The 25,494-nt window shown below is 54.3% G+C and overlaps 1 protein-coding gene across 1 annotated transcript in view; it reads right to left on the minus strand.

The window, feature by feature from the left end:
* Positions 1 to 18,948, minus strand: part of TSEN2 (tRNA splicing endonuclease subunit 2) — a 66,360-nt gene extending 47,412 nt beyond the window's left edge. Inside the window, exon 1 of the mRNA XM_060161131.1 lies at positions 18,859 to 18,948. The gene's annotated coding sequence lies outside the window, so the exon portion shown is untranslated. The remainder of the gene's footprint in view (positions 1 to 18,858) is intronic.
* Positions 18,949 to 25,494: the final 6,546 nt, after the last annotated feature.

The following is a 25,494-nucleotide window of genomic DNA, read 5'->3' on the forward strand; positions in this document are numbered from 1 at the left end:
AAAAGCTACTCTCATAAATGTGGTAAATGCTATTACCACGAAGGGTTTCAAGCAGGGGAGGGGGCTCAGGAAAGACTTCAGGGAGGACTGGACGTTTGAGCTGGGACTTATGGAATGAGCATGAATTGGCCAAGTCAGGAAGGGCGTCCCAGGCAGAAGGCCCTGCCTACGTGGAATATTCAGGAACCATCCAGCAGTCTAATGGGGAAGAGAAGCAGGCCTCGAAAGGAAAGTGGAGGCCAGGCTGTGAAAGGCCTTGACTGCTATCCACGCGGACGCAGGAAGGGTTGAAGGCGGGGAGTGGCTCGGTCGGATTCGGTTTCGTAAGGTCACTCTGAGGGCCGGGGGTAGAGGAGGGTCAATAGGGCTGAGAGCCCCCTGGAAGGAGGCTGCTGCATATTCCAGGCCAGAGATCCCAGGCCTTGCCCACCTAAGACCCTCCTTCTCCTCTCACCCTCGAAGGAAATCTCCTGTCCTTCCTGCTCTAGGCACCCTCCCAGACCACACGCTTGCCTGGCGCCCCTCTCACCGGTTTCTGGAGTTCCTATTCTTTGGGTAGCTGCTTTGCACGCTCAGGGTTCTCTCTAGTCGTGGATCTTAACCTTGCAGCAATCACAGAGCTCTAGGAGAGCCGGAGGAAAGGCTTGGAAAACTGCTCAAGGACAGAACTGTTCCAAACGTGGAATGTGTGTGGAGTCTCACGGACCCCCTGAAGCTGCTTTCACTTATGGGAAGGGGCAATTCCAAGACAACGAGAGAGAGGCAGACACCCTAAAGTTTACCAGCTACACTCTGTAAATCCCTGGGGAATGCGGAGGCGGTCCAAGGAGGCAAAGGAATTAGGACGGAAGACCGCCTCGAGAGTTCAAGCATTGACCCAGGAGGGCTCCGAGGCCAGAGGGAGCCCAAGATGAATGTAGTAATTTCTAAATAGTAATGTTTCTAAAGAGAGAACGTGTCCATCTGAAGAAGGGCCAGGCAGCCGGGGAGGCGGACGACAGAGAAGGAAGGACGCCATCCCGGCCAAGGATTCGGTGGACCCCGGCAGCAGGTCTAGCTTGCTCTGATGCCCTGAAACCCTGGAATCGCACAACCAACCCCTCTCTTCTCTCATTCTGTGCTCACCAAGCATCGTTCTGATTAGAATTTGGCCTCCCGTGCAGTGTGCCTACAGGGAGTAGGGTGTTGGCTGGAGGACACGTGTATCCGGTCCCTTTGGCAGTTATATTTCTTGTTGTAAATTAGTAAATTGGGAACAGACAATTCACAGAACAAGCAATACAAATGACTAAGAAGCACATGAAAAAAATGTTCATCCTCACCAGTATTCAAAGAAATGTAAATTCAAACCAAAACCGAGATTGTTTTCTACCTACTAAATTAGAAAGGATTTCTTTTTTTAAGTGAATACATATTGCTGGGAAAGGGGTGATGCAAGAGGCACCCCCATGTGCTGCTGACGGGAGCCTAATGCTACCTGCTGGGCTCTTTAAACTCCTGCAGCAGACAACCATCAAGCCCATCGTGGAAGGAGTGGCTGGAGGGGCTCTGCACGAATCTGTTCACCAAATGTTTACTGAGCACCTATTACGCACCAGGCTGAGGAGGGGCCACACGGAAATCTTAGCCCAAATGCCAAATGGTCCCAGACCACGAGGGAGACTGGAGGCCAGTTCCTGGCGGGCCGGAGGCGGAGGAGATGGAAGGGAAGGTGAGGGGGAGAAGAATCAGCTCCCCCCCACCCCTGACCCTGCCCTACAGTTCAATTCTCTCCTCTTTCCAGGTCAGCCTCAGGCTCTCGGTGGACCACTGGGCCTTTCCTAGAACTCCCACCCCTGAAGATTGATTTAACTGGTCTGGGATGGGTCCAGGCAGTATTCCAGGCCTTTCAGATGTGCGGCCTGGCCTGAGAACCACCGAGAAAATGGAAAATAAGAAACGCATACAAGTCGCGGTTAAGAGCTCCGGCTTGAGGGCCCCCAGACGTGGGTCAAGGGCCGGCCACTCACCGCCTGGGTCACCTGTGGCAGGACGCGCCCCCCTTTGGGCCGCTGTTCTCTTCTCTGTCAGACAGAGATCAAATATGCCCTCGCGGGGAAGACGACACGAAGCAAAGCGTGTAGGGCGCTCGCCGGCTGGGTGACATTCACTGTCATGGTGCCTCATCAGCCAGGTCCCATCGCACGCTGCATCTGGCAGGAACGAGGGACATGGGCTCCCACGGCCTCTGAAAACCGTGCGGGAAAAAGACTCGAGGCTGAAACAGCTCTGACCGACCACTTGGTATCTTTTCTGTGAACTGGGAGACAATCCCCATGGTTCTTACTTGAGCTCCAGGAATTCTTGTTCCAGCTGACTGTGCAGCTTGGGAAGTAACAACCTGATTCTAGCCCAAGAGTCCTGAGGCAGGAAGGGATGGAGCCGGGACTGGGCTGGCTTTCCAGCGCCGAGATCTGCTGTCCCCACTTCCATGAGGACGGCCACCAAGAGCACCGGCCCTCAGACCTGAGTGGGCCAGTTCCACCTCTCACTAGCTGTGTGACCTCGGGCAGGGGGCGACTTCACCCCTCTGAGCCTCAGCGTTTCCTCTCTAACGTGGAAGTAACGCTGGTCGCTGCCCCAGCTGGCTCTGGGGGAAGATGAACGGAGTTGACGCCAGCACAGCTCTGAGCTGGGGATCTGGTGCAGGCGACGGCCTCTGTGGATGGCGGCCACGTGGGCCTCTCCCCAGCCACGACCGGCCCTCCCCACAGCAGTGGGATGCCCTGGTGGTGCTCTCCCCACACGTGGTGCTTAGGGTGTAATTGTTCCTGTGGGTGTCTTACCACGGCCGGGGCTGATTGACACGTTTCTCTCAATTCTGTGGTTCACCATCGTATTTAGCTGCTGCTCAGGGAACCTGTGGGGAGGTGAACTGACCCCTCTTCCTTCCCAGAGGAGAAGATGAGGGTTTACCGAAGGCTGATAGTGGGGCAGCTGATCACGTGCTGGACGCTCCGCTTGCTGGCTGGGGAAGGCCTGGGCAGTGACCTTTAATGGGGGGGCGGGTGGAGGGAAAGGTGGACACTCCCAGTGACACCAGCCGGCGGTGGTGAGGCTTGGCACGTGGCCCCAGGACCAGGGTGAGCAAGGGGAGGGGAGGGGCCGAGCAGGTAGAATTCATGCCGTTGCCGGTAGTGACTCATCTGTGCCAACAGGCTGGTGAGACATAGAGAAACTCGGGTATGGGAAGATCAATGGGATAAATGCGTTAGAGAGTTCTTTGAAAATGGTAAATTGCCCTAAGAGCAAGGGCTTTGGCTTCAAACAGAGTGGGATTCACAGCCTGCTTCTGCAACTCTCCTGTGACCTTGGGCAGGGACTTCACCTCCGGGGGCCTCAGTTTGCTCATCTGAAAGGAGGGGGCAGGAGGGGGACTGCCTCCGAGGGTTGCTCTGAGGATTAAACGACGTGTGGATAATGTGCAGGGCACGGTGCCTGCCAGAGGACCACCCACGGCAGCTGCAGTGCCGGTGAGGAAGCAGTAGGGCAGTCGGCCAGGATGGCCTTCCTCACTGAGTCTCCCCAGCCAGTTGGTCTCCATCCTTCAGCCCTGCCCGATTCCCCTGGACGGAAAGCCCTCTCCCTTCTCCACAATCTCAGGACATTTATCTAAGCCTCTCCCACAGCCCTTATCAGCCTAGGCCTGGCATGCGCTGCTGTTTGGCAAGCATGCCTTAGCTTTGTGAAGACCTGGTGGCCTGGGCCTTACTCATCTCTGTGCCCACTGGACCCGGCACTCAGCCTCCAGCCTCTCCAGAGAGGCAGAGACGGCAGCTGGGGGGTAACTGTCCGTGTCCTGATACCAGAAAAGAGTAAGTCCTTTGCAGTAATGAAAAGAGGAAAAAAGGAATTTGTAAACGCGTTTTCAAAAATGCTACAGACTTCTTTTTGATTGGTACACTTGAATTCATTTTCAAAGTGAATACAGTTTCCTGTTTCTTTCGTTTTTAGGCTGTGATATAAATTCAGTGAATGAGAACTTCCCACAACCCACAAGATGATAAGTCCACCTGGAATGTTTGTGAAAGAGCCTGGCGGAGAAACCTGGCTCGAATGTAGAAAGCCTTATCCGCCCGCCATCAGCAAAGGCCAAAACAGATGAAAAGCAAAAGCATCCATTCTCAAAGTCTGGAGAATTCGTGGGCTCCCACCTGTGTGCCGCTGGGGTTTCCTTCAATAGGAAGGTTCTGGGGACTTCCCTGGTGGTCCAGTGGCTAAGACTCTGGGTTCCCAATGCAGGGGCTGGGTTCGATCCCTGGTCAGGTAACTAGATCCCACATGCCGCAGCTAAGACCCAATGCAGCCAAATAAATAAATAAATATTTAAAGAATAAAAAGAAGGTTCCGGAACTACTTCGAACAGAACTGAACCTCTGCTTGGACCATTATGGATGTCTCCAGAAACAACCAACAAACCAGGAAATAAAACCACTCATCTACCAAATATTCATTGAGCTGAGAAGACTTTCTTCCTTCCTTCCCTGCCATGCTCCCCTCCCCTCCCCTCCCCTCCCTCCCATCTTCTCTCTCAGTGTGGTAACTTTCTGCCTGGCAATCTTCTAAACCTAACTCTTCAGGTCAGAAACGCCCATGGTGTTTCTGTCCCCTTCTTCTTGCCTGTCACGGGGTAAAACCCCTGCTCCTCTGAGCTCCTGATCTGCAGCCAGTATAACCGGCCGAGGGTCACGGGGTGAACAGCCCAGCTCTGGCTGTCGGCCCTCGGGCAAGCCCTGTGTCCTCCCCGCCCTCTGCTCTCTCCTGGCGCAGGTGCAGTATGAGCAGGTGACACGCTGGCCCTTCTGGCTCTGCCACTGTGACCCCGGCGAGGCCACCTGTGGGTCTGGAGCCCAACCAACCGGGGTCCCTTCCCTATTCTACACTTACGGCTGGGTGGCCTTGAGCAAAGTACACAACCACCAGCGGGCACCCGGGGGTCCCCTGTGGGGTCGTGGTGGGGATTAGGTGAGATGCTACAGACTAAGGTTTACTCTGGCGTGGGCACAATAAGCGCCCCGTAAGTGGTCTGTACTATTTCTGTCACGCAAAAGAGGGCACACCGGCACGTCAGACCCGTCTGACGGCGGGGTCCAGCCCTGGGTCTGCTCTCTGCCGATTCACCGATGCGGCAGCTCTATCTGCCAGCCGTGGGGCATCTTATGATCGGACACCAGGGGTCCCCCAGGCTTGGTGCAGGGGTGGACACATCAAGCCGAGCAGGTTGAGTGAACAAGTCAGTCCTGAGTGCCTAACAGGGGACTGGAGAGCACATGCCCAGCCTACAGGCAAAGAGATCAAATACGGTTTTCAAACGCTGCCAGCCGAACGGGATTCCACAGCCCGATCTGATGTGCAGACCTAATTACGGGGCTCCTTACCTCGGGTGCATGCTTCTGTCGGGCTGGAGTCACGGACCTCTTCACCACCGTGTAATTCACATACCACACGACTCACCCTTTCCAAGTGAATGATTGTGTTTCAAATATATTCACAGAGTTGTGCAACCATCACCACCATCAACTGTAGAACATTTTCACACCCTCCAAAGAAACTTCTTACCCACTAGTAAAATCATTCCTCACTCTCTCCTCCCTCTCACTCCTGGCAACCACTAATTTACTTTCTGTCTTTATAGATTTGCCTATTCAGGACATTTCATAAAAATGATTCCCACAAAATACGTGGTCTTTTGTCACGCCCTTCTTTCACTTGGCATAATGTTTTCAGGGTTCATCCATGTAATAGAACATCTATTAGGACTTCATTCATTTTTTATGGCTAAATAATATTCCACCGTATGCACAGGCCACATTTTATTGATCTGTTCATCTTCTGATGGACCTTTCGGTTGTTTCCACCTTTTGGCTACTGTGAATACTACTACTCTGAACATTCACATACATGCCTTTGTGTAGATATGTTTTCATTTCACTTTTGAAAGTACACAGGGGGCTTCCCTGGTGGTGCAGTGGTTGAGAATCTGCCTGCTAATGCAGGGAACACGGGTTCGAGCCCTGGCCCAGGAAGATCCCACATGCTGCGGAGCAACTAGGCCCGTGAGCCACAACTACTGAGCCTGCGCGTCTGGAGCCTGTGCTCCACAACAAGAGAGGCCGCGATAGTGAGAGGCCCGCACACCGCGACGAAGAGTGGCCCCCACTTGCCACAATTAGAGAACGCCCTTGCACAGAAACAAAGACCCAACACAGCCAAAAAAAAAAAAAAAAAAGCCAAGCATTTGAAGCCCTTTAAAAAAAAAAAAAAAGAAAGTACCCAGGAGTGGACGGCTGGGTCATATGGTAAAGTGTATATTTAACCTCACAATAAACTGCCAATGTGGGTCCCCATGTACCATTTTGCATTCCCATTGGGAGTATATGAACGATCTAGCTGTTCCACATTCTCACTAACACTTGCTACGGTCAGTCTTTTTAGTTTTTGTCACTGTGATGGAGGAAGAGAGGCAGCTGTAGTTTTACCTTGCATTTCCCCATCCTCACTCTGAATCACACGGTCAGCTGCCTGGCCAGCGCCAGCCCCCAAGGGGTCCACAGTTGGTGTCAGGGCCTGAGAGACTGCAGTAGCCTTAGCTTCAAAGCCTGTCTCCACTGATCCCTTGGGGTAAACAGAGGCGAGTGGGTGTTGGTGGTGGAAAAATCAGGGAAAGAAAAGAGTGTCTGGGTGGGTGGGGGAGCCGGACGGAACGAAGTGAAGAGCTGACTCAACTCTCAGTTTCCAGGTTGGCTGCCTTTGTTTTTTCAGCACATTGGAATCTCCTGGCTACTAGTCTTTTATTTCCTTTAATTAGCCTTCCCCACTGACAGCGACGGGTCAAGATTTCTAGGAAGTGCTCTAGACAACTCTGCCTGACAGACATCCATCCCAAGGAGTTCATTCCTTAGAGCTGAAACGCATCCTCTCTCTCATCCTCAGAGCTGACTCTAGGGGCCGGCGAAACAGTTGTACTTTGGTGCTCTGACTTTTCATTGAAACTTTACCTCCAACACAAAAGAAGCGTATTATTTACAAAGTATCTCTATCGCCTAGAAAATATCTTCCTGGGAAGAATTAAAACAGTTACACATTAAAACCTCTTAAAAATGCAGGCACGCATCAGCTGCCTCTAGTGCAGACTCGTTGGGCGTCTATTTCGTAGGAAAACAAGCTTCCAAAGCTTGAAGGCAAAGTTGACTTCCTTGAAGGACACTTTGTTGTAAACCTGGGCATCCTCGGAGATTCCTTAAAGAACAACAGTCCACACAGTTACCACTGCAGGGAAGGACATTTCCTAAAAGTGGTGAGGAAATTTTAAGAGTTTAGAGCAAAATACTCAGAAATCAATTTCTAACTGACTAAGTTTCTATCCCCAGGCAGGAGATAGATCTATAAAGAAGTAAATGATGAGACAGCATGGTAGCTGTTACGACAGAGAGGACAGGGCACTGTGGAAGCACAGAGGAGAAAGCAACTGTTTGGAGGAGGTTTAGGGCTGTCAGAGGGAAAAGGGGATATTGAAGTTGAGCTCTGAAAGATGAATAGAAGTTTGTTGGAAGATAAGAGAAGGAACCACCTACCTGTGAGAAGAACATACGTAAGGCACCAACATGTGAAACCATGTCCAGGGCTCAGCCGAGATTGCAACCACCCAAACGCCCCGGGCACCACCTCCTTGGTACTCGAACCTTTCACGACTCAGTGGCCTAAGCCTGGTTGACAACCCAGCTCCCCTAACAGCTACGTCAACTCTGGGAGGCAGGCGGGTCAGGGCTGGTTAGACCCTTGCTTTTCCAGAGGAGGAAAACGAGATATAGAGAGGGGCCGGGGCTTGCCCACGCTCGCAGGATTAAGAAAGGGTAGAGTCAGAACTTGGATGAAGGTCTCCAGGTTCCCAAGTCGCTTTTCTAAGGTGCTTCTCACAAAGGGTCAGGAAAACAAACGCTGGACCGTGTGTTAAACCTACATTTTCTTACTTGAAGTCTCAAGACTGCTCCCATTTTGCAGATGAGGAAACTGAGTTTGATTACATGTAGCAAGAGCTCTGTCCACCTGAGGCCTCGCACACACACCAAGCTGCCTTCCCATATCTGAAAAGAGGCTGGATCAAAACTTCTTTCCACACTGGCAATGGTCAAGGCTGCTTTGCTGAGCAAGGACTGATGAAGACACAGGCCTCTGGAGACGGTCATATTTTCTGCATCGACGTGGCAAATCACTTGCAAAATACCACGGTATTGAGTGGGCTTTTTGCAACAGAGCTCTTGTGACAAGGCAACGAGGCCATAACGCTCTGGGACTCGTGCGCCTTTTGAAAAATCATCATTTTTTTCTCTTTTTGACAAATAACTCAGATCCCGGGCCAGCGTCAGAGCAGCCAGGGGAAGTTGCCCTTCCCCCTGGCGGCACCCACTTCCTCCCAGGCCCAGGAGAGTGCGGCCTGGCTGCTATCTCCCAGGCCGCTGCTCTGTGAGCCGGTCCCAGGTACCCGGAGTTTGTTTTATGGATGGGTCTGTCGTGAGTCAATATGATAATGTTTCCTGTGAGAACTTTATTTCCCTGCATTGTTTGCGAGGTCTGTGTGTGTGTCGGAGCACGTACTCATCACCACAGAGGCTGTGCGCCTGTGCGCCTGTGCCCCGGCGACGGGACGCCTCTGGGGGTGGGGGGTAGGGGCCCAGGGAGACCAGAGGCGGGTTGTCCCCGTCGCCTCTGGGGCCGCCTGGGATGCTTCTGAATAGTCTCACTAGGGCTGGAGACGACCCTCTCTTTCAGCTTTTAGCTCCTTGATCTGCAGGTGGGGAAACCCACAGAAGACGCAGGACTTGTCTGAGCTGAAGCAACCAGTGGGGAGGCATGTGATACAAGCAGGGAGCTCGCCGGTCCTGGGTTCAAATTCTGACATTGCTACTTGTCACTCTCAGCAGCTCAGACTGCCAAATGGGGTTAATACTCGCCCCACAGACCAGCGGTGAGCGTTAAATCAGAAAACAGGTCCACGGCAGGGGCCACAGCAAAGTATTCTTGCTTCCCCCCATCTTCTATGGAATACAAGTTGGGGCTGGAGCTGCAGCAAGTGCTACACAGCAAACGCCTCAGGTGGGCGCCTGAGGACCCCAGAGGCATCAGCGCACCTGGCCCACACTGGTCCTCCTCGGACCATTTCATCAAAACCGGTGGACTCCTGTGGCTTCCAGAACAGAGAGGAAATGGCCCCGGGTGCTGAGAGATGGCTATCAGGATTAGTCAGTAGCTTGGCCAAGAGTTTTAAAGAACAAACTATAAGTTGCCCTGGTTCTCCTTAACTTCCTAGCCCACCGCCTACCTCCTTCTCTGCCCTCTGCCCCCTCTCCCCACCGCGCCGTACCTGGCGCTCAGTGATGGCCCCACGTTCGCGGTGCTGAGCTTCCCTGCCTTGCCTGGGTGGCCCCCCGGTAACTCTTCCAACTCTCATTTCCTTCTTTTGCAATTAGGGAAATTTTCCAGTGGATTTCGGTTGTTTTGATCTGCCCAGCATGTATCTCCCCTTCTTCTAGAAGCAGAACCCAGTTTGGGTTTTGAGCCCCTCTCTGCTTCACTAAATGCTGTCTGTTAATGGAAGGGCCCCAGCCAAGCCAATCAGATGCCCTTCTCCTGGGGTCTGCATCTTGAGGGGGAGGAACACAAGGAACGAGAATGGTTACAGCGGCCTGGTCCCGTAGAGGCTTCCTAAAGAGATGAGCTGGGTCTGCTGCGTAGACCCGGGACCCATCCTTCCCGTGGCATGAGCTGCGAGTCCCCCGCGGGCCTTCCCAGTAAATTTCGTTTGCCCTAAAGTTACACCCTAAGCAATACACAGTGTGCATATACGCTGTGCGTCCGACGCCATTTAGGTCTGAAAACAAGTTGATGTCTTGCCTCCTCAGCTTGTCCCCTGAGCAGGGACTGAGACATTTATTCATTCACTTTTTAAATTAATTCAACAAACCCTTACCAGGTACCTACTCTGTGCATCCGTGCTGGGAGTTGGGGTTCAGAAATGAAAACATGGGATTTCCCTGGCAGTCCAGTGGTTAAGACTCTGTGCTTTCACTGCACAGGGGGCACGGGTTCCATCTGCAGTCGGGGAACTAAGATCCGACAAGCCATGCAGCATGGTTTAAAAGAAAGAAAGAAAGAAAGAAAGAAAGAAAGAAATGAAAACATAATGCACTCCTCCAAGCAGCCCCAAGTCGTGTGAACACTGAGAGAACGCACAAGGCGACCCTCCCGCCACGCACCGACTCATCTCACGGCTCCCAGGGGCACCTGCTATGGGCCACGCGCTGGGCTGGGGTGGCAGCAGAGAAGGTGGCATCCCTGTCCCCACAGAACCCACAGCCGGCTGCGCAAAGTGAACTAAAATGACCTCAGAATTCCACAAGGTCAGAGTCTGAAGGCCATCCAGAGTCCAAGTGGCCCGATGGCTTTCAAACAATCCTTTGGGGTCCTGAGGGTTGAATGTCGCTGTTTCATGAAACATTCTAGTTCTTTACGCCTTGATTGAGGGATAATTTACATACCACAAAATTCACCCGTTGTAAGTATACAATTCAAGGTCTTTTAGAAAAGACGTCACCACAATCTACTTTTAGAACGTTTCCCTCACCCTATGAAGTTCCCTCCTGCCTGTCTGCAGTCCATAGCTGCTTGAAGCATTTTATTTTTTTACAGAAAGCTAAAGCAACGTTTGAGAACCAGTGATCTGTTCTAAGCCACTGATTCTCCAGGTGGGGAAATGGAGGCCCAGAGAGGAGGCAGGGCCTACAAAGGCAGAAGCATCGCTGAGATTCAACCCCAGGACAACCTGATCTCAAAGCCCAGGTTGTCAGCCCTCGGTCAGCGCGGAGCAGCGGGGAAGCGTCCCAGAATCCCGCAGGCTGAGCTCACATCTTGGCTCCACCATTTACAAGCCCTGTGACCCTCTGGACCTCAGTGTTTTCCTCGGCAAGTGAGGGGAAGAACGGTACCTCGTGCAAGGGTTGGGGTGTGGATTCCCCGAGATCTCGCATGCAAGGCCTCGGCACAGCGCAGGGCGCAGGGTGAGCCCTCAGAGAGAGTTGGCTAATGATGGTCGTTTCACCATCTCGCTGTCTCCCAATTTGCCCTCAGAAATTTGGAAGTGAAAAAGACAGTGACTAAACAAACCAGCCCAGGCCCCAGATGGAAATGCCTGTACACAGGCGGCTTTCTAAGAACATGGTGCAACACCCGCCCTGGGGCATCGTCGCCCTGTTTGCAGATGGAGCAACTGCCAGGGTTAGGGGGTTGCTCAAGCAGCCTGGACCCGGCAGGGAGACGCAATGCCTGCTGTGCCGTCCTCTCCGCTCTCAGCGTTTCCCAACAGGCACACAACAGACACATTTCATCAGCGACCAGGGAGCCTGGCTCCCTGCCCACCCCCCGCCCAGAGGGGCCAGAGGTGGGATTCTGGGGGACCTCAGGAAGGACCGGGCCCTGCCCCCTGCCCTTCCCCAGCCAGCACGGCTCAGCCGTCGCAGGGGCCTCTGCACCACATGGAGATGGGGCAGGGCACCCAGGAAGGAAGAGGACTTATCACCAGGGCGCACGCTTTGCGTGCATTATCCGTCAGCCCAAGAAGGAAGCTATTAATATCACGCCCCGTAACAGCTGAGGAAACTGAAGTTCAGAGAAGGGGGCTGTTTGCCCTGGTAGGGAGCTTCCACGAGAGGTGGAATTAGGTCCAGGTAACACTGCTTCTGCGAAAAGAGTGATTTATTTTTCATATTTTGGACACATGGGAAAGAGTTCTGCCTTTGAAGCTAAGTGGATGCGACTTTCAGGCGAGTTGCTTAACCTGAGACTTCGTTTTGGGGAAAGCACTGCCCGGGTTGCGAGGTTGCCATAGTGATGAGCTCCTGTTTGTAAAAAGCATCTGGCGCGGTGACTGGGTATTGACGGAGCTCCTCTGAGCGCAGGGCATGGAGGATTCTCAGCTAAGACAACACCTCCAACCCAGAAAGTTCCAGTCCCTGCGACGGACGGCCAAAACCCTACGGGAATCTAAGGTCCCTTTTGACGAGGATTAGAATAAAAGTGCTATGGAAGAACTAAGGAAGGACCCAGGGAGGGTTTGGGCCTCGAATGCCGAACGGACCGAGGACAGCTGGAGAAGGCTTCGTGGCCCTGTGTGGCTAGACTGGGAGGTGAGGCTGGAAAGGCCGGCTGGAGTCAGACTGTGAGGGTCTTCAATGATGCTTAAGATTTGTAATCTTATCCCATAGGTCACAGGGAGGCACTGAAGGTGTCTGAGCAAGGGAGTGACCTGGCCAGAGGGGCCTGGATCTGCTGGCAGCTACACCGGAGTCGACAGGGAAAATGAGTTTCCTTTAGGCCCCTTCCCTGAGTTCTCCGATTGAATGAAAGCGCAAATGCCAATTGAGAACCCGCGATGTGCTGGGTACTTGCTGGATTTAGAAATGACTTAAATACACGTAGAGTTTTTACGAGGTGACTCAGTTTTCAGAGAGCAGATGATAATTCAGGGAGCGGGCAGCACTGCTGAAACCCGACACTCACGAGAGGTGCAGCCACCAGCAAAGAAAGAAGCAGAGGTACCACAGGCCAGTCAGGGGAAGGGAGGAGTTCGCTTGTCAGGGCCACTTGGTTTAGGGGCAGACAGCTCTGCACTAGCCGCTCTGTTGGGGTTCATCCTGATGACACTGGCAATGAGAAAAAGTCAGCGATGGTCTGGACACCATGTTGGCCAAGGCAGGGATCGCTCATTTTATGGCTACCACGAATCTAGATGCAAAGAGCACATAAAAAGAAAGGGGATAGAAGCAGTTCCTTCCTCTGGGTCCTTCCTCTTGATGACCTGTGTGGCCTGAATCAGGCTCCAGCTAAACCAGATCGACTGGGTGAAGCCACAGGAGGGGCTGGGGCACTGAGAAGGCCACTCTTTTGCCACTGGGGTTACTGGGTTAGCCATCGGACACCCATCATCCACCTTTACTTCCTTCAGACACTCCAAGACCTCCCACATCTGTACCGCCTGGTCTTGGGCTGCCTTGCACAGGTGGTGTTGCCACTAACCAGGACGCTGGCTTTCGGCTGCCGGCCTCGGGCTTGCCCACACCCCAGATGATGCTGAAACTTCTCCGGGTTCTCCCCACCACTCCATGGCAGTCACAGACACCAGGTTTGCCCTTAAGCTCGGGCTGACACTTGCTGCTCTGGGCCCACAGACGCACCCTAGAAGAAGCCTCTATGTTGCACCAATGGAGATGAGGTTTGGGGACAGATGTCTTCCATCTAACTTCCTACCTCTCGGTCAAGAGTGGCTCCTGCTAAGTCCCTGGCCGCTTCCTCCCGGGATCCATCAAGGGCAGACGCAGCGCCTGAGCCCACGGCGCTTGAAGACCAGCCAAGCCCAGCGCACACGGCGGTGACCCGAGCCACCCCGTCTGGAGGCCCTACAGTCCGGGATCCTTCAGCCTTAGGATTTCAAAAGAGGGCAAGGCCAGCGAGGGCTGGAGGGGCCAGGAAAGTAGAGGAGAAGGAGAAGAGCTTGAACAGGAGAAAAAACATGAAGGAGAGAGGGAATGGAAAGAGGTTACAAAAGAGTGCCACTGTGCATTTGTTTGCTATGGGCATTTGCCGCGGGCGGGACACCGTGTGGGCATATTAACTCCTGACTCGTTCTTACTGCTGTAGGAGATTCCAGGAGGAAAGAGAGGTTGCATCTCCACCTCTCCACATCAGCTTCTCCCAGAGAAGAATTTACTGGCCTTTTCTCCCCTAGAGCCTGTGCTCCCAGAGGTGACAGTGCTGGATGGCTCTGGATAGAAGGGGTAGAAGTGGGAAGGAAGGGGCTGTGTCCCCAGAGACTGGGGACCTGGGAGGTTGGCCTGGAGGCGGCTGAGCTGCTGATGGGCCTACGGCATGGAGGCCGGGGAGGAGGGGTGGATGCTGGAGCAGTGACTGTGACTGGGGGAGGGGGGACCTGGGTCAGGGAACCCTTCCACCCTGGCTGGGCCTGCGGGTTCAGAGCCGCCCGCCTCTGAGAGACCAGCGAGTCCTGCACACGTGGCCACGGGAGCGTGAAGACCAGAGGCCCTGCTTCAACTTCCCATGTTCGCCCACCCTGAAAACATCCTCATCGGATTTAGAGAGAAAACATGTTGACGCTCATCCTCAAGCACCGTGGCACAGCCTTGCCTGCATCACCTACAGCAAAGAAATGTCGATGGAGAGGAAATTCCCACCAAAGGCCGGCAGTGGCGGCCACGTCTGCTTTTGTTCTGCGTCATCCAACGTTTGCGCTTTGTCTATCACGCACACGAATTATTTTTGTCATAATATTTTTTTAGATGATGAAGCAGGTTTCCAAACAGCATTTTGGTAAAAAAGACATTTCTGTAAAGGTATGCATGTGTCCACGGAGACTGGGAGTTTGGAAGATGTGAACGGCGCTTGCCTCTCCGTGTCATGTTGTGATTAATCCGTAACTTCTCAGTTTTCGTTTTGAAATAAATATTTGAAATAAATAGAGAATTTCATTCTCTATTAACTATATATTTTTTCTAAAATAAAATGAATTGCACAGTAAAGAAAAATAAATGAAAGATTGTTCCCTCCAGCCCCAGAAGAAGGACACGGGGGTGGGGATGCTCTAAGTCCGGGTCCAGAGGTGGTGTGGAGCCCGGCCAGGGCTGAGGTGGACGGTCCCCACGGGAGCCAGTGTGGAGCAATGACATTGGGCCGGCCAGGGAGGGACCGGATTCCAGTGGCTGTGTGTCCAGCAACCCTCATCCATCCCGGCATGAGTGTTTGCATCAGACCTGGGAGAAAGTGCCCTTCTCTGCCCCTGCAAAGTACACACCCCGAGGCCTAAGCAGACCCCCTCCTAAACGTCATGTGTCACGGCCTGAGCTGGGACGCTGATCGTTCGTCAACAGGCATTTCTCGGGTCCCTGTCGTGCTGGGCCCTGGGATGCAGAGATGAACGAGATAGGTTTGGTGGAAGGAGCTGGGCTTAGAAGACCCACTCCACCTCTCCATGGTGTGCAGCCTTCCACACGTTACTTCACCTCTCTGGGCTTCAGGGCATTTCTCTGTAAGAATGAGGACAGTGCCACCGGCCAGCAGAGTCAAACAGGATCACAGCATATGCGAAGCCCCCAGCGTAGATATTGGCACAGAACAGACTGGTCAGCAGAGGTCAGGCTCCCCTGTCCTCCTGGGTTTCCTGCAACTTCAGAGCCCAGGGGAAGAGACGGACAGACAAAAGAATATTTGCATAGCAACAGTAACAATGCCGGCAACCATGACAACGATGATACCATTTATTACCCATTTAGTTTGTGTCAATTCCTGTGCTAGGAGTATGAACAGATTACCCTGAGAGGACAGGGTAACCATTCCTATCTTCAGGAAATGATGCTGATGCTCAAAGAGGTGGAGTCACCTGTCCAGGGCCGCTAGAAAGGCAGGGGTGGACTGGACTCCAGATCCGCCTTGCTCTTTGCCATGAACCTCTATTCTTCTCCAAGCCGATCAATGCCAACACAGAGGTCTGTCCAGGGCGTTAAAGGAACACAGGACTGAGAACATGGTGAAGGGGGCCGGTGGCATCGAGGGCGGCTTCTCAGAGGTGACGACATTTACGCGGGGCCTTGAGCCGTCGGTTGGAGTGCACCAGGCTCCGTGTTCAGCAGATGCGAAGGTGAATAAGATGGTGACTGTCCCGCTAAGGGGTGCCCAGGCTCTCGTGGAAGTCAAGATCCCGGCTACAGAGTACCTGAGCCACATCCCCCTTTACGGGCAGCCCGCAGCACAGATTCTTAGGCTGCTCTAGGTGGGAGGAAACTGAGACTCACCCAGGCTGACAGGCTTTGCCCGAAGCCACAAAGCTTGCAAGTGGCAGCGCTTGAAGGACACTCTCTCAGACACCTAATGGCCCATGTTTAACCCCTGGGTGACACTGCAAACCTGGACGGCTGCTGCAGGAAGCACCCTGTGGTCAATGCAAAGAAAGGGCCTCCCCTCTGACCACGCACCCTTGGGGCAGAGATCCCCGTCCTTAGAACAGAGGCGCAGCCTGCCGAGGGGGTCTGAGGGTCCCGGAGCCCCGAGTTCCAATGCTGACTCAGGCCCTAAATAACTGTGACTGTGGATGTCATCGCCCCCCTCAGCCTCAGTTTCCTCACCTACAAGAGAGATGACGATACCGCCCCCGTCCCAGGAATGCTGTGAAAATATGAAATAATGTATATTCGGCGCCCTGGCCTGTGGCTGCCACTCAGCGGATACCCAATGAACGCTTGTTGTGTTTGTATCTAAGGAGCCCAGCACTGTTTATCGGGGCCTCTGACTAGCAAACCCTTGACCCAAACCATTACACAACATCGGTCCTGATCATATGAGCCTTTGCACCAGAGCTCAGGTCCCCTGAGTTCCCGTGGCCTTATCCTAAGATGCTGAGCCCCACGTGTGTGGCAATAACTGTCTCACGTGGTGGCTGCCCTTCTTGCAACGGGGACGGTGGAGACAGCCAAGAGCTCCATGGTGTCACCACCGCGTGCTCCGTCCCAGAGCGGCCGGCTCTACCCGGGGATTGCTAAACACGCCCCGTGTCCCTGGCACCATCCAGGGAGCTCAGCCAGGGCTGGAGGGGGCTGGAGATAAACACGGTCCCCAGAGCCCACCGTTGGTAGGGGCACAGACGTTCGACTCTACCGTCTTCCATTTGTCCACCTTCTACCCTGCATGGCCTTCAGGGTCAGAGAGACCAGGGTTCAAATCTAGGCCCCACCACTTCTTAGTTCTGACCCTGGACAGCTCAGTTCTCTTCTGTAAAACATGGTTTATCATTCCTACAGTTCAGGGTTGCTGTAAAGACTAAATGGCACGATGGGGGTGAAGGTTCCAGGACGAGGCCTGGCTCAAAGTGGGTGCCGAGTTTGGGTCAGTTCCCCAGGGACCTTAGATAACCCCCTTTTCTCTCTGGACTCACTTTCTTCACATTGGATGTGAGACTAGACGGCCTCTCGGGGCCTGTCCAGCTCTCAGCCTCCAGGCTTGTCCCAAACTGGAGCAACCATCTTGGGTGCTGTCAGTCATCGGGCAGGAAACAGAGGGCAGAAGCGGCTCAATGTCACCCGGCCACTCGGCTCAGAGGCCCAGGACCTCCTGCGCCCCACTCGCAAGCAGTAAGGAACTTCCCCTTGAGGTCAGCACAGGGGCTCAGCTGGTTCTCCGCCTGCCACCAAGGCGTCTGGACTACCTCCTGGGCCGTGTTGAGCTCCTTGAGCCTATTCGTTTATGGTTCTCTTGACCACTAGCTTGTACTGACCTCTCCTTATTAAATCTCTATCTTAAAATTCCAAGAATAATACAAGTCCTCAGGGGTAGGGGCTGCGTCAAGCCTTGCACGATGCTGGGACAGAGTCAACGCTCACCAAACACTAATTGGGTGGCTGTACATGCCAGGCTCTGGGCAAACACTGGGGCGGTAGCCAGCCTCCAGGGTGACCCCCAGTGATCCGAGCCTCCCGGTATCCATGCCCCGGGTAGTCCTCTCCCACGGTGTATAGGGCTGGCCTGTGTGACCAATAGGACCTCGTGGAAATGACAGAATGTGACTTCCAAGCCTGGGTGATGAAAGGCCTTGCGGATGCTGCCTTGCTCTTTGGGATCCCCCACCCTGGGGGAAGCCAGCTGCCACGTTGTGAGGACACTCAAGCAGGGAGGTCCACATGGTGAGGAGCTGAGGCCTCCTGCCAATAGCCATGCGAGTGCACCATCTCGGAAGCAGATCCCACAGCCACAGCCAAGCCTTCCGAGGATGCAACCCAGCTGACACCTGGATGCAACCTTTGAGACAATCCAAGTCAAAACCTCCCAGCTAAGCTGCCTCGAAATCTGACCCAGAGATACTGTGTGAGACAACAAATGATCATCATTGTTTTAGGCCACCAGATTTGGGGGTAATTTGTTACTCAGCAGTAGATAACTGACACACTCAAGGCACAAGATTATATATCAGCGCAACCAACCACTCATTCCCTCTTCTGAGGGACTCTGACTCACTCACAGCCCCCTGTACCTAAAATATAGTGTTTTATCCTGCTTGGAAGTTTGCCCAGTTGTGGATTACTGACCGTCTCTGTCAGGAGCACCTGGGATGTGCACCTACGGTGCAGGTTCGGGGCTGCACACAAGACCCCTCTGGCAGATGCACATGCACCTGGTGCCCACGCCACATCCCAGGCCCGCTTCTAATCAGCCACAGCTGTGGGGATGCTTCTGTGCAGGCTCAGACTCACCTCGAGCTGTCAGAGGCCCGTGTCTGGTACGTGCAGCACATCTTTCCACATTCTGCCCCAGGATTTTCTCCCAGGTTGTGGGAGCCTTTGAGACCCACATGCAGACATGGTCAGCACACCCCCAGGGTCAGTCCTCAAGCAGTGGGGGACGGGGACTGCGCTTCCGGCGAACAATCTTGGGAGTATTTATCCACTGAGAGGCTAGCAACGTTGCCACCACACACTCACACTGACTTTTTCTCCTTGCCTGTCTGGTTCTCCTCACGCCCTCACTGCTGCTTCCTGTAATCACCTCCCCCCGATATCACCTGCACCCAAGGCCCAGGTGACCCCATTCTAAGACATACCGAATCAGAGTCTGGACATGTCCTGGGACACGTTTTCAAGCACCCTTAACAGTGACAACGCTGCTTGCAGTGGAGTTCCAGCATGAGGACCAAGGGCACTGCTTTCAAGAGTTGCTGAGCCATCAATGTGCTGGGCACCTTCTATCTGCTTCCCTAGATCCACATCCTACCTTTCTCCAGGCTGGAGGCTGACCTGCGCAGTTTGCATGAATCGACATCCTTGCCCTGTGGTTTCTGGCCAGCTGTAGTCAACAGGACGCACACCTGAGACAGAGAGAGAAAGAGAGCCGGATGGGGGCTTATTCCCCTGGTTCCTGCCCTGTCGGGGCCCCATGAGCTGGCCACCTCCCTGGACCAAAGTCACTCTCTTGCCAGCTGTCCTCCCCACAGCTTACTCTCCCTCCAGGTTCTGGTGACTGTTGTCTCTCTGTCACTAAGCCTTGCCCTGGGTCTGCACTGCCCCTTGTGGTCTCTCTACACTCTGCCCGCCCCTTTAGAAATAGACCCCTTTATTCAGTCCTCTTCAAACTGCTCAGCCTGAGCGTGCCTGCTATTTTCTGGTGGGGCCCTGACACAATTCTGTATGTGCTCCACGTCTGTTGTGGATGGAATATATCACGTTTCCCTCACACGACTGAAGCCGTCGCCAGCTATTTGCTCCTCCAGAATTCACTTCCTTTTCCTTTAGCAACAGCTCCTGGTTTTTGTTTAGAGATGTCCTCACCTTCCCAAAGTGCTGGAGGGGGCGGGGCTCCATCCCCTGCTTCAGGGGTGGGCATGAGACACAGGGATAAGCCCATTGGCTTTTAGCGTCCTCCTGGATGCAGGGATTGGGTAGGTGGTGTGTCATGCGACTTTGGTGGGCCAAGCAGGTTGAGGTTCTAGAGGTTGGCAGGTGCTCCCTGAAAAGACTGGCTGTTCCTGGTCTGGGGGCTGCCTGACTTCACTGGACTTCTTGGGAGTGTCAGAGCTTCATCTGGGGCTGAGGTGCAGTGTGGGAAATTGGCTCACCCGTTTCTCTGTCAACTTAAAAACGTGCAAATTACTCAGCAATTCTGAGCTTCTCTTACCTCTTCTTAAAAAGGTGCATAGGAATTTTACAAGAGCCCCGTTGGATTCTTGTAAGACTCAGGCAGAGAACCCAGGAAAAGAACTGGGAACAGAGATTTATTAAAGAAGCTCTTTTAGGCTTAACCCAGAGGTCTCTTCTTTCCTAGGACCCAGATATAAGTCCGTGGAGCTGGGCCAGGGAGAGATTTCAGTGACCGTCCCCCGCTGGGCTCAGAAATGCACCTCCCCGCACTGAAGACTCTGTTACCCAGTCAGCCTCCTGAACCCAATTCACAGGCTTCTCTGTTGCTCACGGAACTGACTTTCTGTGGCTCCACTCCACCGGCTCACCTGACGGGCCCAGGAATGTCTGAATCACCTCTCCTCCATACCCACATAAATTAGCATCAAAATCGGATTTTCCCATATTTCCAACAGACAGGGATCTCTGGGAAGAGTGGGAGCCAGGCCTGAGAGGGGGGGCTTTCAGGGCTAGCTTGCGCTGGCCAGAGAGGGGAGCCCGGCGCCGCCCTGCTTGTTGCCTTCTGCTCTACTCTGTCCTCCAAAGCCTTGAGTCCCCCTGCAGACGGCCATCTGGTCACAGCCAGGCCAGCAGGACAAGAAGCAGTGAAGGACCTTGCTTTGAATAACGGCTCCTCTGGTGCCTGAAATACACCATTACAGCTTCATTTCCTCGGCTTAAACGTTGCCCTCTTCAGATTCTCTTTGAACAACGCAAACGGAAAAATAAGAGTCCTTTTAGGATCTGGATTCGGCTTCATTTCCCGGTGCTCTTTCTTATGGGCCGTGTCCCACCCCCAGTGGACTACTTAGTGTCCCCAGAGCCAGGCCACGCTGGACTCGGCCTTCACGCATCCCTTTCCTGACCCGCAACACCCTTGCACGCTTCCTCCCGCGGGACTTTTAAGACCCAGCTTACTGGATGCCTCTCCCACCCCCAGGCTGAGTTAGGGGCTCCCCTCAGCAGCCTGGACCACATTCCGTCACTGCCCGCATCACTCTGACCGGTAACCATTGGTTTCCGTGTCTGTCTCCCTCACTAGACAGGGCGTTTCTTGAAGGCAGGGCCCATGACTGGATCCGTCCAGTGTCCCCCGCACCCAGAGTCTGGTATTCAGGAGGCGCTCAGGGCGCTCCCACAGCCCGTGTGGACGGCTGGCTGCCGTTACTGTTAACGGGGTGCCTTAGCGTGGGCCCCTCCACAGCAGACCCTGAGCAGGGCTCTGCGTGGACGTCAGTTACTGGGAGGCGAGGAAAACACCACAGGCTGGGGGAAGAGAAGTCGGCCCCCAAAAGCTGTGCTTTCACGCCGTTTACCACGGTGGGAGACGTCATCTTCATCCCACTAGGAAACCCTGGGAGTCCGCACCACAGGGGTGAGGGAGCTGGGTGTGTGCCCCTGACTGCCATCAGCCCTTGACTGTGGGCTGCTCCCGGGGAGCAGGAAGACCCCAGAGACCCCGGCAAAGGCCATCAGGCCAAGCCGGCGGCCAGGTGCAGGCAAGGGGTGCGGGCGAGGGATGCGCCGGGACTTCTCCCTCTGCCTCCTGCAACGCCCCCCAGATGGTCTCTGCAGCCCCTTCCAATTCTGACGACGCGCTCCCTGAGGGTAGCGACAGGCTCATTCATCTCTGTCCGCGGCAACAGGGCCGGGCTCAGAGAGGATGCTCTGTGGGCCCGGAAGGAACACTTGAGTGGGTGAGTGAATGAGGGATGGACTGGCGTGGTGACGAGGTTAGCAACTTTCTCCCCCCCTGGAGGGAGAAATGCGGTGTCTGGAGATCCCTGGAGCCCAGGGAGAACGTAGATGTGGGGGGGGGGTGGGGCAGGAGGGGTGGAGGGGGACAGTCCTTGGGAAGGAGGAAGACTGCCCGGTGACTTTGAGGCTGGCCGGCCAGGCGGCCGTAAAGACAGGCTCGGTTCATGTACTTTACAGGGCGGGGAGGCTCCCAGCCTGGCCTCGCTGCTTCCGCCCTGGGCCTGTGGGGTTGCGTGACTCCCGAATGCTGGGCCCAGGGCGTGGAAGCGAGCAAACGCCGTGAGCCGTATCAGTGATCTCCCGGCGCAGATATGGAAGTTTGAGGAGGCCCGGCGGGCTCTGCCCGACTGTAAAGAGACGTGATTGTGGCGGGTCACGGGGAGGTGGTGGTGATTAAGGGGGGCTGAGTCCCCGCAGACTTCCTGCCCAGCAGGTAGCAGGAGACCCAGGGAGTGAGATGGGCTATTAGTCATAGTGTAAACCCTCTCTGAGCTCATAAAACCTGGGCAAAGGCTTGGCTCCCATAGCTCCAGGGACAAAAGCTGATTCCCTGGGGTTGAACCTTAGCCCCTGGGCTTATCTTCCTCACCTCAGACTTCTTGCTTGAGTCTTGAGAGCTCCTGCCTTGGGGCCGGACTCAGGGACGCAGGTGGGGACACGGCTCTAAAAAGAGTGACAGGAGCTCAGTGGCCCCATGATTTCTAGTTTACAGTGTTTGCAAAGCACTTTCTCCTCCCAGTATCTCATTTGATCCTCCAAACAGCCTTGTTCCATCTGTAAACTGGCAATCATGTCCATTTTACTGATGAAAAAACCGAGGCCCCAAGGTTTCAGGCCTGGAAAAAATGGGGTGTAAAGAAGACCCAGGGAATCAGATCAGGGGCTGAATTTCAACCACGGCGAGTCTAGTCTGGGGCTCCAGCTGAGGTCCAGGGACACAGGCTGGGGTGAGGCTGGATGGGAGGGGGGTTCTCCCAGGCTGGGAACTGGAGGAAGAGGAATCTAAGAGTGAAAGGACTCTGGCCCTGGGCCCCGCCGTCTGTCTGGGCCACAGCTTCCTGATAATAAAACTCTCTCTAAAAGGAGAGCGAGGAGCTCAGGGGAGGTTTCTGTTGAGTTATGGGAGAGTACTGAGTCCTACAAAGGAGCCAGGGCAAAGCATCTATGAAGGGGCGCTTCTGCGTGCAGAGGCCCCATGGGATGCCCACGGGGACCCATGCATGCAGCCCCTAACCCCATTCCTGGAGGTGAGAGTGAAATGGAAAGAATACTGTTCATCCCTGACGGTCACTCTTAGGGGAAGTGGGATGGCGTGTGACTTTGCCCACGGGAGGCTCTGAAGAACTGGCCGTTGAATAGAATCCTATTTCTCCAACGGCCCGCAGCACGTAGAAGGCACTCAATAAATATTATGGAGCCAATAGATAAAAAGAAAACGGAGGACGTCAAATCTCCTATTGACCCTGGTGGGAAAACAGGGCTTAGGGAGTCAAATGGATTTTTGGAATATTAGTTGGTCTCCTTTCCTGTTGCCGTCCTCACCCTCCTCCATCGTGCCCACATGGTCCCCCAAGCCCACCTCCCGCTGAGCTGCACACACCCATCTGTGTGACAGCTAATGAGCCCTCCCCGCCCCGATGACTAACAAGTGTCCCCATCCCCACCGCAGTATTTCTAGAGCAGAGCTTGTGCTCCTTCCCGCAAACAAGCCGCCATCTCGATAAAAAGCATGTCTTTCCGTGTCACCCACATCAAACCCTGAGAATCACCCTCTGTCACCCCTACCTGAAGCCGAGCCTGGACTGGTTCCCAGATCTCTCCTCTCCTTCTGTCCTCATGGCTAATGTGCCCCCTCACTTGGGCCACAATCTCTTCTTGTCTCATAACTGTCATAGCCTCTAGAGGTCTCCCCACCTTCCCATCATGTCCCATCTCCTGGCTTGCTGACAGAGGGGTCGCTAGAGCGAGTACCTCAACTGCCACCTCCCTGCTTAAAGTCTCCATGGCTCTGCTCTCCCCCTGGGATGAAGTCCGAACCCCTCCATCTGTTGGTAGGGGCCCCGCCCTAATTTGATTCCAGCCATTTCTCCTTCCCCGCTTCTGTTTCACCTACACCAAAACACTCACCCTTCCCAACATGCCACTCGCCTTTGCCTGGACAACCCTCCCCTGTCTCCCGTGAGGACCCTCATAAATCCTTTCGGTCCATCTCAAAGGGCACCTCCTCTGTGAAGCCTTCCCTAGCCACCCCCGCCCCGGGCAGAGTTAAACCTCTCCCACAGCTGCACGGCGACAGAAACCACAGAGCTCAGATCATCCAGGAGATCTGAGAGAACCTCTTTTGACGTTGGACCAAGAAATGCAACTTTTGGTTGGGGGAGCGCGGCCGTCCCATCCAGCCGCGGCCGCACAGCCCTCCAGCCCAGGGTTTATCATCGTAAGGAGATGCCAACCAATTCACGTGTGCTGTCAGTGCAGGTGCTGCCATGCGGCACCGCGTGCTTCGCCCACTAGCTTTATGAGGTAGGCAGGAGCTTGCCCAGTTGTAAAGGAGGAATCAGAAGCCTAGGAAGGCTGTACGACTTGCCCAAGGTCACACAGCCAAGAAGGGGCAAGGCTGGGGCTCTGAACCCACCTGCCTGCCTCCCAGCCCTTCTACTTCCTGCCACTTGCCTGGTGGGACTGCCTGCCTCCCAGCCCTTCTACCAGCTTCTATGCCTGTCTCCTCGGGGTGTGAGCTCCTTGAGGACACGAGCCTCACCAGGCTCCTCTGAGTGTCCCCAGAGCTGGGGACGGAGAACCCAGTGGACATAGGCTGACACCGAGCTCAAATCTCTTCCCCCTCCGCCCTCTCAGGCCGACCACTAGTGACCACCTCCCCTTCTGAGACTCTCTCCTGGGCTCCATGTGGCCCGATTTCCTTTCTCTCAACCATGCAGGGAGCAGGGTCATGGGATTCCAAGTATGATTATTAGCTGTGTGATGCCGGGCAAGGAACTTCTTTCCCTGAAGGACTTCTCTGTGCTTCTCACAGTGGGGGTACACAGCCTTATTTTAGGGGCACCTGAAGCCAGAGAAGAAGTGTAGCACCCCTCCCTGGAGGGTCTCTTTCTCCTTGAACTTTTGGGGTAGGGAGCAATAAAGTAATTTTTAAGTTATTTTTATTTTAAACAATTAAATATATATATTTGGTGGAGTAAACTATAAAGTTTACGTTAACTTTAGAGAGAAAACACGCATGGGCTGCTTTAAGCTACACTCCTCAGGTCTCCAGGGAATATCATGGAAATGGGTCAGGAAGCACTGAATGAGATGGGGTGGGTTCCCGGATACCAGGACACCCTGGCTAGGAGATGCTGAATGAATCAACCCTCCCGTCTTCTTGCCCTGGTCCCCTCGGTCTGCTCTCACAGCTGGTCTAATACAGTGGAAAGAACTAGGGCTTTGGAGCTGGACGCACCCGAGTCTGAATCCCAGGATGGGCAGTTACTGTTCTGTGACCTCAGATTTAAGAGTCTCTGCTTCCTTTTCCAGCATCGTGGGCTTAATGACACCTCCCACCTGTGCTGGACTCTACCTGCCCTGCAGGTTCACCCCCGACCCACCCCCTTCTCTACCCTGCCTGTGCCCCAGGGGCTGAGTCCTAGGGGGGATCATGGGTCCTATCCGCGGGCTCTTTTGTTCTCTGGCTTCCGGTAGGATGTGGCCAATGGGAGACTGAGATGGGAGGATAGGAGGAGAGAGGGGATGGGGTCCTTATCCCCCAGCTGCTCTCTGCCATCTGGGGGACTCAGTGATGGGACCCCTCAGTTCCCTGGGCCCAGGCTCCTGCAGGGAGCCCTCTCTTACAGCTGCATTTCTCGGGTTTTAGTAACCTTCCCCCTTCCCCGCGGCCCTGGCTAGCCTTGGGGTGTCTCACCAGCTTTACTGGTTTCCCATGACACCGCCCACCCCCCTCAACTTTGCAAATAGTCCC

The sequence above is a fragment of the Lagenorhynchus albirostris genome, chromosome 10 (genome assembly GCF_949774975.1).
Source record: "Lagenorhynchus albirostris chromosome 10, mLagAlb1.1, whole genome shotgun sequence".
Classification (NCBI taxonomy): Eukaryota; Metazoa; Chordata; class Mammalia; order Artiodactyla; family Delphinidae; genus Lagenorhynchus; species Lagenorhynchus albirostris.